This window comes from Caretta caretta, chromosome 1 (assembly GCF_965140235.1).
Source record: "Caretta caretta isolate rCarCar2 chromosome 1, rCarCar1.hap1, whole genome shotgun sequence".
In the NCBI taxonomy this organism is placed as follows: Eukaryota; Metazoa; Chordata; order Testudines; family Cheloniidae; genus Caretta; species Caretta caretta.
In genome coordinates this window covers 134135842-134153598 of record NC_134206.1, presented here as the reverse complement: position 1 = coordinate 134153598, position 17757 = coordinate 134135842, and the positions used below count along the sequence as shown (strand labels likewise).

Genomic DNA, 17757 nt, shown 5'->3' with positions numbered 1-17757 from the left:
CCCCTTTTCCAGTTTTTATCCACTTTTTTCTTTTTCGCTTTTTGCTTCTTTCTACTTCCTCTCATCTTTTGATATCCCCCATATTATGCTGGCAGTGCTCTCTATTGTGAAGGGAAGGCTTTGGCAAAGAGGTGAGTCTTGATCTGACTGGAGTCAGCCGAGAATGTGTTTAACTTGTGATATTTTTAATGAATTACCTGACTGTTGAAGCTGCTCTGGTTTTGAAAAGTTAGAAGCAGTCCATGAAGAAATGGATTAGTAGGCAGAGTGCAGTTGAGGGGAGTTAAAGATACATGAAAAATTCAGATGTATTAGTTCCACAATTCCTCACATAAATAGCCACTCCTTTAGAAGCATGCGTGCCCTAAGGGGACACCTTGTGTGTCTAGCGATTTCTGTAAAGCATCCCAAGGTATGATAGTGGCAGTATGATAGATATAAAAAGGAGATCCCTGTCCCAAAGAGCTTAAATGCTAAAAATACCCAAAATTCAAACAAAGGAATTGGAGATGGGACACAACAAGCTTTTTTTATCCCAGTCTTTTCTGTTCTATTTTATTGTTTTAATAATTTGTAGCCTTTACTTCTTGCACATAAAATTCAGTTTACTGTAATCTTGTATTACACATTCTGAGCACTGCTAATGTTTAAAAACTCTCAGATTCCCTGTGTTTACACACAGATTCAGGTACCAGTGTCATCTGTTGTGCTTTGTTTCTCTCATCAATATTAAAGCATTGGATGATGAGGGTGTCGTGCCACTGTTGTAAAAACTCTGTTTAATGTTCTGTAATAATGCAGACTATCTTAGCTTTAATCCAATGACTATTTGAATAGATGATAAACCATGCTCTAAATTAAACAGGTACCCACATGCCTTTTGCAGGGTCTTTTACAGTGCTCGCTAGCAAACTACATGCATTCAAACCATTTGGTATTTGTGGAGTTAACTAACGTACACCTATTTCCAATTAGCTTCTTACACCCGGAATGGAGTGCTTGTTTACCTATATAAGGAAACATGCTACACTGAAATGAGCTTGCCTGGTTTTTAGTCTGACTGAGAGAGACGAGTAAGCACACACCCTGGAGAGTGGGAGTGATCAGTAGGCTGGACAGAGCACAGCTTCCTGAATCAAACTGACTACAGTTCAGCTGATCTTGAGAAAACCAGCACAAGCAGGCAACAAAGCACCCTACTTGGAGGAACTATCAACTTAAAGAAACAAGCAAGCAGAATTTCAGGAAAAGAACAGTAACTGACAGTATAAAAATGGAGAAGCAGGTAAGTCCCTTTCATTTTAGAAGCGGCCTTGTTAGAATGAGGAGGAAATCAGAGTGCTACTATTAAGTCTTGTTCTTATATCTCGTTCAGTCCTAAAACGGCTTGGCACATTTTAGAAATACTTCTAGACAATTTATGTCTCTTGTGCACAGTAACATCTGTGTGGGGTAATTATTTTAGTTTATCTGACTTTCCATGTGTTTCTAATTCCGATACACCTTTCTTTACCAAAGAGATTATCAAAGTTTCTTATCTTTGATGGAACACAGATGCAAGCTGAAACTGTGGAAATAAAGCTAGGATGCTTTGATTAACTGTCTGAATCTCTGCAAACTGCAGAATGCAAAATTTCTAATATGCACACACTAAAAGCCCTTATTTTTAACGTTTAGTGCATTTTTAAAAAAAAGTGAAATATCTCTTCATTCCGTAGTTTCTAGTATACTTCATTTTGATTGGTATGACTGGAGCTCAGTCAGCACAGCTGATACGTTCTTGCTCGCTGTACATGGAATAGGGGGATACCTGCAATAATAATAAGCACAAGTTACTTACTAATAAGCCAGGTTTGATCTTGCTAAACTTGTAAACTAAACTTGTTCTCCTAAAAGAAAAGTTGTCAAGGTACAAAACAAAAATGTGGCTTGCTTAGGGAACATTTACAGATTCTGATAGCCTTTACAATAGATTCTGATTTGAATCCAGAGAGAAAAGAGTTCTTTGAAGAATATCTCAGTAAGAATGCCATTAAAAGTGGAAATCTGAAAGAATATGTTTCAATAGCCTTCTAATGGCATATTGTCGTACAGTACGTCAGGACAGTCAGTGTTAAAATGCAGCTAAGTGCAGAACTTCCTCCAAATTCTATTGCACTGATGATACAAAAATTACAAATGAAAGTTTGGGTTAACGGACCCCTCTGAGAGGTACCTTCCACAGAAGAATACCGTGTACAGAAAACTTGACAGAAACAGGTGCAGACTTTGTTTTTAGGGTGATTTCATTTCTCTCATTCGGGTGGTTCACTGTTATATGATTGCATTGCACTAAGCTTTGACTGATCATCTCGTCACAACAAATCTGCATTAAGAATTTAATTGGTATGTCTGTATCTTTCCTGGGAGCCAAAATAGCAACAAAAAAAAATTACATTCATATTTCTAAAAATTTAGAAGATTTTTAAGAAGTTGATCACACTAGAAACAAAACAGTTAACTTTCAAAATGTTGCAAGATATATTAATGTATGCCTAACAGTAAGCAGTTATATTGCAAGCTCCTGTAATGTAATATTTCCTGGCTAAAACATTCATTCGTGATAAGGAATTGGCAACGTTAAAATTCACTTATGCTAATTTAGTTTCTCATTCATAAATATACAGGATATTTCCAAACTCCTGACCTTCAAAGTGATATATTAATGGGAGTTACATACATAAAACAGCAATGCTGTATCTTCAGTATAGCATTTTTACAGGATCATCTGCAAGGAAAGTAGATAGTGAGTTCTTAGACATGGGCCAACATCTGAACATACCATGTTATCCTCCTGAAATATCGTCGGTTTCGATGGAACTCAGCAGCAATAGGGAGTCTGGGAACGGAGGACGAGGAGCAAAGACTGTGGCTTCTGAACTTCACTCACCTTATCTCCCACCCCATCTTTGCTGGCTTCAGTTTATGGTACCTGAAGAAACTTTATATTATTGTGCCTCAGGTAGGGTACAAGATAAGAGATTTTATCAGGGATATTTGTAAATAAAATAGAAGCTTTAAGAACAGGAGAAACACATGCCAAGAGAAATACACACTCTTAATCCATTGGATTCTATTCTGTCTAGATACTTAATGGTACTGATCTGAATACCTCATAATCATCAACAGAATTTACCTTTACAACACCCTGGGAGGTAGAGATGTTTTACTGCCATTTTACTGTTGGGAACTGAGGCACAGGGTATTTATTTATATTATTGTAGCACCTAGAGCCTCAGCCATGGACCAGGACCCCATTGTACTAGGTGCTGTTATATAGACACAAATCAAACAGTTCCTAGATTAAAGGAGTACTAGTGGCACCTTAGAGACTAACCAATTTATTTGAGCATAAGCTTTCGTGAGCTACAGCTCACTTCATCGGATGCATTCAGTGGAAAATACAGTGAGGAGATTTATATACACACAGAACATGAAAAAATGGGTGTTATCATACACACTGTAAGGAGAGTGATCACTGAAGATGAGCTATTACCAGCAGGGGAGCTGGGGGGGAGAAAACCTTTTGTAGTGATGATCAAGGTGGGCCATTTCCAGCAGTTAACAGGAACGTCCGAGGTGCAGTGGGGGGTGTGGGAAATAAGCACGGGGAAATAGTTTTACTTTGTGTAATGACACATCCACTCCCAGTCTCTATTCAAGCCTAAGTTAATTGTATCCAGTTTGCAAATTAATTCCAATTCAGCAGTCTCTCTTTGGAGTCTGTTTCTGAAATCTTTTTGTTCTAATATTGCTACCTTTAGGTCTGAAATCGAGTGACCAGAGAGAATGAAGTGTTCTCCGACTGGTTTATGAATGTTATAATTCTGACATCTGATTTGTGTCCATTTATTCTTTTACGTAGAGACTGTCCAGTTTGACCAATGTACATGGCAGAGGGGCATTGCTGGCACATGATGGCATATATCACATTGGTAAATGTGCAGGGGGTGAACGAGCCTCTGATAGTGTGGCTGATGTGATTAGGCCCTGTGATGGTGTCCCCTGAATAGATATGTGGGCACAGTTGGCAACAGGCTTTGTTGCAAGGATAGGTTCCTGGATTAGTGTTTTTGTTGTGTGGTTGTTGGTGAGTCTTTGCTTCAGGTTGGGGGGCTGTCTGTAAGCGAGGACTGGCCTGTCTCCCAAGGTCTGTGAGAGTGGGGAATCGTCCTTCAGGATAGGTTGTAGATCCTTGATGATGCGCTGGAGAGGTTTTAGTTGATGGCTAGTGGTGTTCTGTTACTTTCTTTGTTTGGCCTGTCCTGTAGTAGGTGACTTCTGGGTACTCTTCTGGCTCTGTCAATCTGTTTCTTCACTTCAGCAGGTAGGTATTGTAGTTGTAAGAACGCTTGATAGAGATCTGGTAGGTGTTTGTCTCTGTCTGAGGGTTTGGAGCAAATGCGGTTGTATCGTAGAGCTTAGCTGTAGACGATGGATCGTGTGGTGTGGTCTGGGTGAAAGCTGGAGGCATGTAGGTAGGAATAGCGGTCAGTAGGTTTCCGGTATAGGGTGGTGTTTATGTGACCATCGTTTATTAGCATTGTAGTGTCCAGGAAGTGGATCTCTTGTGTGGAGTGTTCCAGGCTGAGGTTGATGTTGGGATGGAAATTGTTGAAATCATGGTGGAATTCCTCAAGGGCTTCTTTTCCATAGGTCCAGATGATGAAGATGTCATCAATGTAGCGCAAGTAGAGTAGGGGCATTAGGGGACGAGAGCTGAGGAAGCGTTGTTCTAAGTGGACACAAATCAGATGTCAAGAATTATAACATTCATAAACCAGTCGGAGAACACTTCAATCTCTCTGGTCACTTGATTTCAGACCTAAAGGTCGCAATATTAGAACAAAAAGACTTCAAAAACAGACTCCAAAGAGAGACTGCTGAATTGGAATTAATTTGCAAACTGGATACAATTAACTTAGGCTTGAATAGAGACTGGGAGTGGATGTGTCATTACACAAAGTAAAACTATTTCCCCGTGCTTATTTCCCCCACCCCCCACTGCACCTCGGACGTTCCTGTTAACTGCTGGAAATGGCCCACCTTGATCATCACTACAAAAGGTTTTCTCCCCCCCAGCTCCCCTGCTGGTAATAGCTCATCTTCAGTGATCACTCTCCTTACAGTGTGTATGATAACACCCATTTTTTCATGTTCTGTGTGTATATAAATCTCCTCACTGTATTTTCCACTGAATGCATCCGATGAAGTGAGCTGTAGCTCACGAAAGCTTATGCTCAAATAAATTGGTTAGTCTCTAAGGTGCCACTAGGACTCCTTTTCTTTTTGCGAATACAGACTAACACGGCTGCTACTCTGATTCCTAGATTAAGTGATTTCCCTAAAGTCACAAGAAATGTCTGAGGATGAGCTGGGAAATGAACCCAAGTCTCCTGCATCTCAATCCAGTGCCCTATTCACAAGATCAGAGTTTCTCAGTTGTGAGGGGGCCTGTCAAATTTTCTAGGGGGGCAAAGCACATCAGAACACCATTCAAATTTGGCCTGACCATCCCTCAGTCATGACAGAGGAGCAGCTGGTATAAATTTGAGTAAGTGACATGAGGCCTCCAAGTTTAAAAACAAAAACATACCTCCCTTTCCCCATGCAAAAAAGCCAGAGATGTAGGATGTGGTTCAAACAAGGTTGAGAACCCCTGCACTAGATCACTCTTCCCTCTTAATCTACTCTGCCTGAGCCCATTATCTGTAAAATGGACATATTTCTTCACACATCGATAGACAGAAACATTCTCTCTGTGACGATATGCGAGTAAAGTAATCTTGGAAACTGGGAACACCGCCCTGTACAAAGTGGTTAAATAGCGCTTTCACTGCCAATGAGCTGTATGTAAGGAACTCTACTTTTGTATTTGGTTAAACTGGTTCCAGCAATTTTTTTGGTCCATGAACCCACAAAACGGAGGGGGGGGGGAATCCATCCCACAAACCCACGATATTTATGGCATTTGGGTCATAAGACAATATTTCTGCCATTTTATGGGTGGAGCAGCTGGCAGTAATGGGTGAGGCTCTTTTGGTAAGCTATTACCTTGAGCTGCATAAACTTTATAGCCTTTCTCCTTGATACTTTTTATCAGTAAATATGTATTTTTTTTAAATGAGTTTTGCCCACGTAGTAGAACACTTCCATTTTAATATGCCTTGAAACACTGATGAAAAGTTTCCACTTTAAAATGGTTGGTGGAGAAAAAGCTATAAATTTGTTTTCAAGGTTAATTCCAGGTTAAATAATGTAATTAACTTCTACAAGGTATCTCCCTGTCTTTGGATCTGTGTCAATTTTAATTGTTTAACTCCAAGGAAAATAATGAAGTACATTGATGATGTTCAGTCTAAAGAGATGTCAGATTTACAGATGCACATATTGAATCTAAGCAAAGGTGTTGTGCCCCATCAGGCCTTCTGTGTATATGTATGTACTTATAGCACCATCTTTAGTTGTCTAAACATGAGGACTGAAGTGAAACAGAACTCTGATTTGACAGTCCGAGTTTTAACACAGAGAGGACTGAGTTGGAAATTTTTGTTCACGTTTCAGAGCTGTGAAGTTATTACTCTCTGACAAAGGCTTTGATTACTTAGACAAAAATGATTTTGCTTGGTTCTGAGTGAAACACTGCTGGTGCATTAAATTCAGGAGTGTTCTTATCCATTTGTGGTTTTAGCAAATAAAGTGTTAACTTTAGAGCTGAGGCTGTTGGATGTAGTTATCATGAAAGTTTTATTGTAAAAGAAAAGTTGAATATGGAAACTAATATTTCTCTTTCTTTAATCCATGAACTATAGTATTTAAGGATATTTTTAAAAGTTTCCAAGGTAAATAAACTAGAGTTGACTGTTCACCCTACAACAACTGTCTTTTTCTTGATTAAACAGGTTTTTCAGGGCCACTGCTTTGTTTATTTCTTTTTACTTTTTAAATTTTTCATGTAATTGGGATTGAGAGCTCCTGTACATTAGCAAGTAGAGGCTGTGCACATCACATTTCCATTTTGATATCTTAATGCTTTTTCAATAAGAAAATGCAAGACTTTCAGAATGTAACTAGAGAGCTAGCAATAATAGATGAGCATGCTGTACTAATTGTGTGCTCCCTGTAGGGTTTTGTTAAAGGTTTTACCATTCTATTACGCTATCGTTTTCTAATGTAAGCATTTTATATGGCATGTGTGATTTCATTGCCCTCAAGTGACCTAAGTAAATTCCTTTTTTCCCCTGAAGCATATGCCTAATTGAAAAGAACCGTCAGCAGTTGCCGAGCTGCAAGCAACATCTCTAGGAATAGCTTGAAGAGAGACAGGTGTCAAAAGGGTGGGGTCAAGTGGGACAACATTTATAAGAACCTTCTGCAGATCCTACATTGAGTCATTGTTAGGATTAATGGTAATGAAGAAGTGTAGGCAGGGCATATTAGTTTAGCTGAAGAGAAGACAGCAGCTGCCTCAAGATTAAATATACAGATTATATTTTCTGAAAGGGCATCTGTTGTTTTGGTTTTTTACTTCTGCTGTCTTTGCTGTTCTATTTAGGAAATTTAAAATGCAACTCAAAATCTGTATATTTCCTAGTGCAACTGCTGTTCTAAAATCCTAAAGCCCCACCTGGCTGTGTGGAACCTCTACATTCATAAATGTAGTTATGAAGAACACACAGGGCTGCAACCTAAGACTGAAACATTGTGTTCCCTCTTGGAGGCCCTATGTTGCTTTACTGTGCCAGCTGCCCTGAGTGCATGTGTTTTAAGAGTCATGCAAATGAAGGACAGTCTCAAGCTGGGGAACAGCCTTTCTCTTCCCTGATCAAGAGACATAAAATTATTAGATAATAAATGATTGGTCAATTCTGCTTAGAGGATTAAAAATTAATCTCAGTTTAAAGTACTTCCATGAAGTCTGCTCAAATTTTATATTTATTGATCACAACTTTAAAATGCTTGATCAGGTAAAAAAAAAAATCAGTACTTAAATTTAAGAAGGTTAAAAACCAATGGTCCTTGCAGGCACAAACACAGAGCCTGTATCATATAAGATGTGACACATCATTCTATCAGCCATTCTGTGCTATTTGTCTGTCTTGGAAAGTTCAGAAAACCACTAGGCTGAAAATGAAGGCTAGGAATGTCTCTGCCAATGGACTATGGATAGTAAATTAGCTCAACGCGTCTGTCTTGTGTTATCTGTCAAATAGACTGCTTTAGGTAGGCTTGTGCTATTGACTGATTTATTTGTTTCTGTATTTATTCCATGCTATATTTCAGTAGCACATGTAAGCATTCCAAAACTAAAATTCTTACAACTTTGGGCCTGATCCTGAAAGATGCTGAGCACCCACAACTCCCATTTCAGGCAACTAGATTTATAGTTGCTGTGGCCCTTAACAGGCTGCATCTGCCTGGTTTCTTTTAGAACAGTATTTCCTGTTGTGTTTTATTTTTTGCTAAATTAGTCAACACTAAGTCTAATTTTTGGTGCTGTGACCAGTGATTGAGAGAATACAAGGCTGTGTTGTTGATGCAGAGGTTTGTTTGTAATACAGTATTTTATAGAGGGGTTGGTCATTTTCATGATCAATTCCTGGTTCAGCAAAACACTGAAAGACAAAAAAAGTATATTTCCAGGAAACTTCTCTGTCATCAATACTGACATCAATGGGACTTAAGCACAAGCATGTTCTTAAACATTTTGCTAAATTGTGGCCTCAATCAACAAAATTGAGATCTCTTTGTCCTCAGACTTTTATGCTCTTTGTATAGTATATCAGGACTAGGGAAACAGATTACTTTGAAATCAGTTTTAGCCAGGAGGACTTCTTAATACAAAACTCAGCATTTTCACCTTACAGACTGAAACATTTTCAGTGGTTTTAGGTCTTGCACTATTCTTATTCCTGGACTCACACCCATTGGTAGTAATTGTGGTGGCCCTTAATATAAAGAATTAGGGTGAAGGCAGAATGGAAGTGGGCAGTTTCTCTTATTACATGTTATTAATTTTCTTTGTAGGAAGTGTTTGTATAATTTCAGCTTCATTTAAAACCAGCTGAGGTTACTTCCAGGAATAATGAAACAAGAAATTTGTGGATACTGTAGTGCAAAGTTCCAGTCATTCCTACAGGTTGAGAACAGTCTTGTTTCATAATACAATAGATATATGCAGCGTCATTTTCAAAGGGTCTTGACTTGTGCCCAATGAGCTTCCACTGATGTGTGTTCTCAGTGCTGCTGGGTTTCCTGCAGTTCTGTGTGGTAACTGCCTAATCTTGGAGGTTCCATTTGAAACCCCCTCAGGGGTCCTGACTTGGGTATATTTTTTGTACTTGTGTCATATTCCTATGAATTAAAAACTGATTGTTCTCCTAATATGTGAATTCTGTAACATAAGTCATTATTTTTACTGTACATTTTTATCTTCTTAGTCGGTCTCTAATTTCTTAGTCTGTTTGAAATTCAAACCTATTTTATCTGAGGACTTTAAGTATTAGCGATTAATTATAAATTCTTACCTTAAGAATGGAAATATGCCACAAAGTGGTTTGGGATATCTTATTGGTTATTTATTCAAAATTAGGCAGCTGCACTTAAAACTCTAGTGGGAAATTCTGAATATGTTGTGTTTTGCCTTTGATACAGTGCCATACCTCCTCCATTAGTGCAGCGCTTAGACTGCAAACATCTGTTTGCTTTTATTGCACATGTGTTACGTAAGATGTTCTGTTTCTGCATGATGTAAATCACTGGCATTTACTGAAACATATGATTTTTTTTATTCAGTAAACCTTAAAATGTGCCAATAAATTGACTATCCTAGATAATGACATGTATAGACATACATATAGAAGGAAAAGCTGATGCTCCGTGTCTGTGTAATCAACAATATTACACTTCTCTGTTTTTAGAAACAATTTGTAAACATTCATGTGATTGTCTATAAAAAATTGACCTAAAACGGGCACACATCCACACAATCAGATGATAGTGGTCAAAACTGCGGATATAGAAATGCACCTGACTTAATTACATTTCAGAAAACAAAATGACAAAATCTATAGACCCTCATTCTAGAATCTTGCTATGTTCACAGAACAAAACAGAACATATGAATGTATAATATACAGTAAATGCATTTTCAGGTGATCATGGCTGTGTACAACATATTGCCTTTTGAACAAATTGATAAATTAAACAGTAATAAGTCACCAGGACCAGACGGGATTCACCCAAGAGTTCTCAAGGAACTCAAATATGAAATTGCAGAACTACTAACTGTGGTATGTAATCTATCATTTGAATGAGACTCTATACCAGATGACTGGTAGATAGCTAATTTGATGCTGATTTTTAAAAAAAGGCTCTAGAGGCTATCCTAAAGGCAATTACAGGCCAGTAGGCCTAACTTCAGAACCACACAAAGTGATTGAAAGCTATTGTGAAGAACACAATTATCAGATACATAAATTAACACAGAATGTTGGGGGAAGAGTCAACATGGCTTTTGTGAAGGGAAATCATGCCTCATCAGTCAATTAGATTTCTTCGAGTGGGTAAAAATTGTGTGGACAAGAAAAGGAGTACTTGTGGCACCTTAGAGACTAACCAATTTATTTGAGCATGAGCTTTCGTGAGCTACAGCTCACTTCATCAGATGCATACCGTGGAAACTGCAGCAGACTTTATATACACACAGAGAATATGAAACAATACCTCCTCCCACCCCACTGTCCTGCTGGTAATAGCTTATCTAAAGTGATCAACAGGTGGGCCATTTCCAGCACAAATCCAGGTTTTCTCACCCTCCACCCCCCCACACAAATTCACTCTCCTGCTGGTGCTAGCCCATCCAAAGTGACAACTCTTTACATAATCAAGTCGGGCTATTTCCTGCATAGATCCAGGTTTTCTCACATCCCCCCCACCCCCATACACACATGTTGATCACTTTAGATAAGCTATTACCAGCAGGACAGTGGGGTGGGAGGAGGTATTGTTTCATATTCTCTGTGTGTATATAAAGTCTGCTGCAGTTTCCACGGTATGCATCTGATGAAGTGAGCTGTAGCTCACGAAAGCTCATGCTCAAATAAATTGGTTAGTCTCTAAGGTGCCACAAGTACTCCTTTTCTTTTTGCGAATACAGACTAACACGGCTGTTCCTCTGAAACCTGTCATTATGTGTGGACAAGGGTGATCCAGTGGATATACCATTCTTGGACTTTTAGAAAGTCTTGGACAAGGTCCCTTACAAGGGTTCTTAAGCAAAGTAGGCAGTCATGAGATAAGAGGGAAGGTCTTCTTATGGATCTGTAACTGGTTAAAAGATAGGAAACAAGGGGGCATAATAAATGATCAGTTTTCACAGTGGAGAGAGGTCCCCCAAGGATCTGTACTTGGACCAATGCTGGCCAACATAGTCATAAATGATAGGGAAAAATGAGTAAACAGTGAGGTGGAAAAATTTGCAGATGATACAAAATTACTCAAGATAGTTAAGTCCAAAGCAAAGAGTTACAAAAAGATCTTACTAAACTGGGTGACTCAGCAACAAAATGGCAGATGGAATTCAACATTGATAAATGATAAGTAATGCAGAATGGAAAAAATAATCCCATCTATGCATCCAAAATGATGGGTATAAATTAGCTGTTACCACTCAAGAAAGATCTGGGAGTCATCGTGGATAGTTCTCTGAAAACATCTGCTCAATAAGCAACAGCACTAAAAAAAGATAACAATGTTAGGAACCATTAGGAAAGGAATATATCATAATGCACTATATAAATCCATGGTATAGTAACACCTTGAATACTGCATACAGTTCTGGCCACCTCATATCAAAAAAGATGTATTTGAATTGGAAAAAGTACAGAGAAAGGCAATAAAAATGATTAAAGGGTATGGAACAGCTTCCATATGAGAAGAGATTAAAAAGACTGGGACTATTCAGCTTGGAAAAGAGATGATCAAGGCGAGGTCTGATAGAAGTCTGTAAAATCATGAATGTTGAAAGTGAATAAGGAAGTATTATTTACCCCCTTCCCATAACACATGAACCAGGGGTTAACCAAGGAAATTAATAGGCAGCAGGTGTACAACAAGCGTAAGGAAATACTCCTTCACAGAATGCACAGTCAACCTGTGGAACTCATTGGCAGGGGATGTTGATTGTGAAGGCCAAAAGTATAACTGGGTTCAAAAAAGAATTAGATAAGTTCATGGAGAATAGGTCCATCAATGGCTATTAGCCAAGATGGGTCAGGGATACAATCCCGTGCTCTGGGTGTCCCTAAGCCTGTGACTGCTAGAAGCTGGGACTGGATGACCAGGGATGGATCACTCGATAAATTACCCTGTTCTGTTCACTCCCTGTCAAGTATCTGTTGGAAGACAGGATACTGGTCTAGATGGACGATTGGTCTTGACCCAGTATGGCCGTTCTTATGAAAAATTATCTGGATTCTGAAACAAGTTTCTCAAATGATCTCAGTAACTTTGGTTCTTTCAATAATCTTCTTTCTATCAGACCTCTTGAAGCTTGGTTCTAATGTAATGCACTCAACATTGCTAAATTGCACAACTGAATTGTTTACTTTAGGTTACAGAAAATATAACTCTTCGTAGTAGATTAAGCTTATGGCTGTCAAGCGATTAAAAAAATCATGAATAATCATGCAATTAAAAAATTAATCATGATTAATTGCATGATTAATCACACTGTTAATAGAATACCATTTATTTATATATTTTAGATGTTTTCTACATTTTCAAATATATTGATTTCAGTTACAGCACAGAATACAAAATGTACAGTGCTCACTTTTTATTTATTTTTGATTACAAGTATTTGCACTGTAAAAAAAACAAATATTTTTCAATTCACCTAATTCAAGTACTGTAGCGCAATCTCTTTATCATGAAAGTTGAATTTACAAATGTAGAATTATGTACAAAGAAAAAATCTCATTAAAAATAAAACTATGTACAATTTTACAGCCTGCAAGTTCACTCAGTCCTACTTGTTCAGCCAATCACTCAGAGAAACAAGTTTGTTTACATTTGCAGGAGATAATGCTGCCCGCTTCTTGTTTACAATGTCACCTGAAAATGAGAACAGGCATTCACATGGCACTGTTGTAGCCGGCGTTGCAAGATATTTACGTGCCACATGTGCTAAAGATTCATATGTCCCTTCATGCTTCAACCACCATTGCCGAGGATATGCATCCATGCTGATGACAGATTCTGCTCGATAACAACCCAAAGCAGTGCAGACAGATGCATGTTCATTTTCATAATCAGATGCCACCAGCAGAAGGTTGATTTTCTTTTTTGGTGGTTCGGGTTCTATAGTTTCCGCATTGGAGTGTTGCTCTTTTAAGACTTCTGAAAGCATCGCCAAACCTCGTCCCTCTTGGATTTTGGAAGGCACTTCAGATTCTTAAAGCTGGGTTGAGTGTTGTAGCTATCTTTAGAAATCTCACATTGGTATCTTCTTTGCATTTTGTCAGATCTGCAGTGAAAGTGGTCTTAAAACAAACAACATGTGCTGGGTCGTCATCTGAGACTGCTATAACATTAAATATATGGCAGAATGCAGGTAAACCAGAACAGGGGACATACAATTCTTCCTCAAGGAGTTCAGTCACAAATTTAATTAACGCTTTTTTTTTTAACAAGCGTCATCAGCATGGAAGCATGTCCTCTGGAATGGTGGCTGAAGCATGAAGGGGCATATGAATGTTTAGCATATTTGGCACATAAATACCTTGCAATGCCAGCTACAAAAGTGCCATGCAAATGCCTGTTCTCAATTTCTGGTGACATTGTAAATAAGAAGAGGGCAGCATTATCTCTTGTAATTATAAACAAACTTGTTTCTCTTAGCAATTGGCTGAACAAGAAGTAGGACTGAGTGGACTTGTAGGCTCTGAATTTTTACATTGTTTTGCTTTTGAATGCAGTTAAGTAACAAAAAAAATCTATATTTGTAAATTGCACTTTCACGACAAAGATTGCATTACAGTACTTGTATGAGGTGAATTGAAAAATGCTATTTCTTTTGTTTTATCATTTTTACAGTGCAAATATTTATAATAAAAAATAATATACACACAGGATACAATATATATGAAAATGTAGAAAAACATCCAAAATATTTAATACATTTAAATTGGTATTCTATTGTTAACAGTGCAATTAAAACTGCAATTAATCACAATTAATTTTTTTTGAGTTAATTGTGTGCGTTAACTGCGATTAATCGACGGCCCTAGTTATTCTGTTTGTGATGTAATTTTAAATGTCTCCCACTATGTTAGCCTCAAATGCCTTGCAGTTTTAGTTCTTTATCTCCCTATCTGTTTGTGTAACTCAAGCATAACTAAACTAGAATGCATTGTCCATCCACTGGAGAATGAAAGAATCAAAGCCTAATTAGAAAAGGAGAATTTGAAAGAGGACAAGTCAGTTGAATCATCAGCTGCATAACCTTTTATTTCCCTACCAAGAACTTGAAAGTATTCAGAGTTCTGGTAAGAGGGCACAGAATTTCAGAACTGGAAGTTTCCGTAGACAGTTGAGACTGTAAAAGGAATTGAAGGTACTGCTGTGACCTTGAAAATTGGAACAGGTTATTTTTTGTCCTAAACTGGCTTTAGGGAATTAAAGAGTTGATCTTTCCTGAGACTCAGAGTGAAACTGTTGGTATGATACATGTGATTCCCTGCAGATTGTGGTGTCTACTGACGCCTCTTTAGTCATTCCAAGGTAAATTATTTTGGTTTGGCACTCTGGAACTTTAACTGATTATTTTTACGTTAGACTATTACACAGTTATCAGCATCAAGTTTAACATGCAGAATTCCTTGCAGCTACCTGGTTTTTAGTAATAAAGGATGCATAGTTGGCACAAGAAAATGCTAAACCTAGTATAAATGTTACAAATTAGTGAGAACATTCACACATCTATTGACATGAAAACAGTCACCACATATAATACAGTCCAGAATATATAATTTTCCCCTGTTAAAATGCTAATTAAGGATTGTGGTATAGGTAAAGAACATAACAATGCAATATCTGTAAATGTAAGGCAAGCATGAGAGTAACCACATGTACATTATATCATTCCAGGAGAAAAATGTGTTGTCCTCTATGGCATTTTTAACTTTCATGTCTGAAGTGTGGGGAAAGAGTTGTATGACAAGGTCCTTCTAAGAGAATACTGAGCAGAACTGGTTGTTGCTTAGAATGTAATATTGATTTGGCATGATCAACAAATGAGTACTCAACATATCACCCATGGTTATGTTGCAGTGTTGAGTCATTGATCAGTATGGATCAATGCTGCGCTCCATACTGCAGTATCCATTAGGTGTGCTCTGGGAATTACAGGTGTTATCTCTTGAATGGTTAGGTTCCAAATTAGAGTCAATGATCTCAGAAATAGCAGATAATAAACAAAGAAATGGAAATGAGATTGATTTCTTTTGCATGGTACTTTCCATAACCTCACCTTCCCGAGTCAGTATTTTTGAGATAAATAATTGCGGTTAGATTGGATAAACTGAATCCCTAAATAAGGGTGGTCTTTGTCAGGAGTGTAATCAAGAGCAGTAAAGTGTCAAGGCTTTGTATGTGTACATCTTCGCTTCTAAAATGGACCAATACATAGTCTTTATACTAACAGATATCTGTCTAATATTTTAGATATTAGATATCTATATTGTGATATCAAACCAAAATCTATCTGTCAAGGTGGGATCATATTATGGATTCTGAGAACCTATATCTTAATTCTTTATTTGTTTGTAGCTGGGATTAATTACTTTAACAGATTTCTTTTTAGTGAATTTTGTACTTGTAAAAGATGCAGTCTCACAGCCCTGGAGTCTGAAGTATTTTATTTATCCACAGAACAGATATAAGCACAAGTAGAAACTGAATAAGCTCGCATCCTCCCTTCTATCCTGTTTATGTGACACATTTACATCATGGTTGGGGAGGAAAAGATAATTCATTCTTAATACTCACTCAGTGTTTGGCCTAATTGCTGGGACTGCCAACACCGATTCCATGGCTTGTGTGATGAATTTCCAAAAGGAACTGGATTCAGAACACCAGCTCATTATAGTGTTGCCATTAAAGGCTGTTAAGCAATTAAAATTTAATTGCTATCTCTCTCACAGTGATCTCTGACATTCTACATTATTTTCTATTGTAAATTTAGGAAATGATGCAGTATGTCGGATAACAAATGTTGTAACAGTTGGCAAATGTTCACTTTTGAATGGCAGTCATTGCCTTTCAGTTATTGCTGTTTTGGGTCAGAACGGATTACATTTTACCTTCAGTGTGTATGGCACTTACTAATTTCTAAGATGTGACTGAAGCTCTGCATCTAAAAATATTTTGTAAACATTAAATTGAACCACGCTATTAAAAATTCAGTAATTACGTGCAACTGTACTTCCATATGTCTGCTCAAAGCCAGCTTTTAACATTTTGCCTTTAGACAAATTCTCTTTAAAGTTTTTGGACAAGTTAAATCCCAAGCTAAAATTTGTTTGGAAGATGATATTTTACTAAGCATAGTTTAGTAATTCTCCTAGATCAGAATCAAATCAGTAGTTTTTAGCATATTTGTACTGAAGACAGATCTCAAACTAAAAACCTATTAGAACACATGACAAATCCTCTTGTCTGGAGATATTCAAAGATGACACCAATATTCAACAAAAAGGGGTTACTTTAGCCATCTCCTGAAACTATAGACTCTTATGCTACTTGTGAAATCACCTTTATTCCCAGATGGAGCAAATCATAGCATTTGCTAAATCAGGGCCCAATCCCGGTTCCCATTTAAATTAATAAGAGTTATATTTCTCATTGGCTTAAAAAGGAGCAGGATCAAGCCCTTAAAATAAATCTAGGATAGATTTAGAAGAAGACTCTGTATCTGCAATGGATTTTCAGAAAACCTTTGAGTAGACATGTAGTGGTTGCATAATTCACATAGCAATGAAAAACTTCTATTTAAACCTATCATATAAACATCTGTAGCAGGAGGTGTGAATGGATAAAGAACTTGATAAAAAGTAGAAGAACAAAGAAAAGGGTAATTTTCAAAAGTAGCCAAGTGACTTAGGAGACAAAGTCCCATTGAAGGACAGTGAGATTTAGGGTCTTCAGTCTGTTAGACACTTTATAATTTTACCCAAAAGGATTAAAGGAGTTACATCCCTATGTCCTACGGAATATCCCATAGAATTAGATAGATGAAGCAATAGGACACTGCCCAGATGCAGTTAGTTTGAATAGCATGTAGAATCCAAAGGCTGGGTCCATTTGTAAGCAGCCTGATGACTTGTCTGTCTATCAACAACAGAGGTTGGTTCAATACAAGATATTATCTCACTCACCTTGTCTTGCTAATATCCTGGGCACTGACATAGTTACAAGTACACTATATGCAGCTTGGTGACTGTCCACTAGGAGAATTCATCCTGGGCTGTACCACAGTGTATTAAAAGAAAAGAAAACCTTAGAATGTCAGGAACATTTCATAAGCATCAGGCCTATTACAGCACACTTCCAAAGGAAGTGATGGAAGTTCTGTTGCTTCAGTCACTTAGAACTGAATTGTATAAAGCACTTTAAAATATACTTTATACAAACCTGCACAAACTGAGGGATAGACTT

The 17757-nt window shown here is 37.6% G+C and overlaps 1 protein-coding gene across 1 annotated transcript in view; it reads left to right on the top strand.

Moving 5' to 3' along the window:
* Window positions 1-1114: 1114 nt before the first annotated feature.
* Window positions 1115-17757, top strand: part of MID1 (midline 1) — a 328983-nt gene continuing 312340 nt past the window's right edge. The window contains exon 1 of the mRNA XM_048860586.2: window positions 1115-1285. The gene's annotated coding sequence lies outside the window, so the exon portion shown is untranslated. The remainder of the gene's footprint in view (window positions 1286-17757) is intronic.